The sequence below is a fragment of the Poromitra crassiceps genome, assembly GCF_964638095.1.
Source record: "Poromitra crassiceps genome assembly, contig: HAP1_SCAFFOLD_407, whole genome shotgun sequence".
NCBI lineage: Eukaryota > Metazoa > Chordata > Actinopteri > Beryciformes > Melamphaidae > Poromitra > Poromitra crassiceps.
The window spans coordinates 125,557-128,437 of record NW_028151998.1 but is presented as its reverse complement, the minus strand read 5'-3'; positions in this window follow the sequence as shown (position 1 = coordinate 128,437).

Here is a 2,881-nt window from a genome sequence, read left to right as displayed (position 1 = left end):
TATTTCACATGCCAATCAAATCAGCCATTTTGTTTCTAAAGGCAGGAACTACAATGGGTGCAAGCAAGAGATTGATTGGAGCCCCCCATCCCCGGGACTGGACCATAGTCGAGTTGCGCGGCACTAATCAAGGTCTTGCTTGCACCTGTTTTAGTTCCTGCCTTTAGACAGAAGATGGCTGATTTGGGTGAAATAGGCTAATATAAACATCATGGAAGTCTCAAAACAAATGATGCCCAGATAAATCCACACCATCCATGTAAGGAAAAAAGTCCTCCAAACGAGCCGTTTAGACTTCCGTAACTGATGTCACAAAGTAACTAATTTAATTTGCCCGCTTACATCGCTGCCCCGCCAACCGAATGCAGAAGACCAAACCTTGTTGTCTGTAGCATAGCTGTGTAGAATGGAAAAATGTCCAGAAAACAATAAACTCCATCAAAGATTGATCTATCCTAACAAATCATTTTATTAGAGGTCCCGCCCTAGTTAATGAGGGCAGAGACAGAGCACATACAGAAGTCCCACAGAGGCTGGATTTTGGGGGGGGAATTGCCAACAGAATTCATAACTTTGTTTTAAGACCATGATACATTTTTAAAACATGATACAACAGCTAAAAATAGCATAAAATGAGGAATTTCATTCATAATATGTCTGTATCCTCATCCTGTAGAAACCTGCCTGTCAATGCTAATGTGACTCCAGATAAAAAGCATTTCATGTGTTATGAAATGTATGTGTACGTGTCAAATAAGTCAGTTTTCTCTTTACTAGAATGGATGTGGCGTACTGTCTCCATATGAACTAGAGCGCCTAGAGAACATCAGACAGAGCCGAGAATTCCTGTCCTCCATCAACTTATTGCAGGTACATGAAGCAGAAGACCCTCACACACACTCAGACACACGCATACATACACACAAAACCAGGGTGCTTTTGGTTGGTCAAGCATTTCAGTGATTCTCAAACCTCTTTTGGCTTCATTACCCCCTTTCCCTGATTTCTGAATCCAAGTAACCCCTTTACACAACTACATCATTTTGCTTAGAAAACTGCAAGAGAAAACTATAGCATATGATGCAATGAATGAATGATAAGCCACCTTTTGACAAATGTCTGACAATGTCTGACAAAGGGCTAATTACAATACTCCACACAGTATTGGTTAATCAAGCAAGTTCATTTCGAATTTGTTCTGTTCACCTAATGATGACTGCACTATCATACAGTTTGTAGACAAGCACCAAGTAGGAACAACACAGGCAGAACTAATGTTTTCACATGGTAAACAAAATCCTTAGTGCAATTGTATTCTATGTGATTTTTATTTTTATTTTTTATAACCCATATATGATGCGAAAAGCAGCTGGTCGGCCCCCCAGTAATTTCACATTATCTAATCTGCCCATTCCAAAAATTGTGGATACCACTGGGGATGTACCCAGTTTGGGAACCACTGTCCTATTTGCATACATGACACAATGAAATTGTTTGTGCTTATTGTGCGCAATCAATTCACCACATGACTGACTAGTGTTTAGCCTTGCGGTCTATCGAGATACAGTACAATGGGTAATTATTGTTTTTCTCTGTCAAAAGGCTACAGAGGATCTGAAGCAGTCATTAGGGCTGAGGCCGTCACAGCGGGGTCCCATGAGGTAAAACATATGTTTTATTTTATTACTGAATAAATCACTATGGGGATTCCTATCACATCTGGAGCTTTATGACTAGTCGTCGACTGGGTTGGATCGTGATTTAACAGGATAAGAATTTACGTTGGACAATATACAAAGTCAGAGTTTAATGCCCACCGTGTCCTATGTTGTCTATTCTCCAACCATTTTCTCCCCAATTATACTTGGCCAATTACCAAATGGATACAGACAATACTTTAAGTGTCTTTCTTGCTGTCACTAACATGCTTTTCATTGTGGCAGATCAAAGGCAGGTGTGAGAGAAGTGCTGCCTCCACGCAAGTCCTTGCGTCTCCAAACTAAAGTGGCTGAGACCCTCACACCTCCCCCTGAACTACATGTAAGTGACTACAATGGCTGGCTTAAATTCCATAAATGCACCAATAAAAAGGTTTAAAAAGTTGTTAAATGTTTTCACCTCTTATGAGTTTGCAGTAGGGCATTCACAGACTAGTCGACTAGTAAAACCACTAGTCGACACTGTGCTTAGTAGTCGACTAGTCGTTTTAGCAAAAAAAAAAAAAAATCTTTAAGAAAGAACATGAGGTATTTACACGACATACATGGACTATCATATCCCATATCTCCCACAAAGAACATCAAAACACAACAAAACAAGAAAACTGCATACGATACACAATAATCCAAGAACAAACAAGACTATTGGACAAACAACCAAACAAAAACAATGCATTCAAAGTAAATACATAGATCTTGCCCTGTTGGCAGCTAGGAAATGCATAGCTTTAAATTGGAAAGCATCCAATCCCCCAGCTGTAGTTCACTGGTGGAATGAACTCTCACATTTTATGCAGTTTTCTTGTTTTGTTTTGTTGTGTTTTGATGTTCTTTGTGGGGGATATGGGATATGATAGTCCATGTATGTCGTGTAAATACCTCATGTTCTTTCTTAAAGATTAAAAATATATATATATATTAAAAAAAAAAAAAAACGACTAATCGACTAGGGACGACTAGTCGACTAGTAAAATTCACTAGTCGTGAATGCCCTAGTTTGCAGGTCTGCATCATATGCCCGCCAGAGACGGACTATACGCCCATTCTCGTGATATCTCAGGAACGCTTTGACAGAATTTCTACAAATGTATTGAACCAATGATTTGATTTTGGTGGTCAAAGGTCAAGGTCACTGTGACCTCACATCTGTCCCATTCATTAAC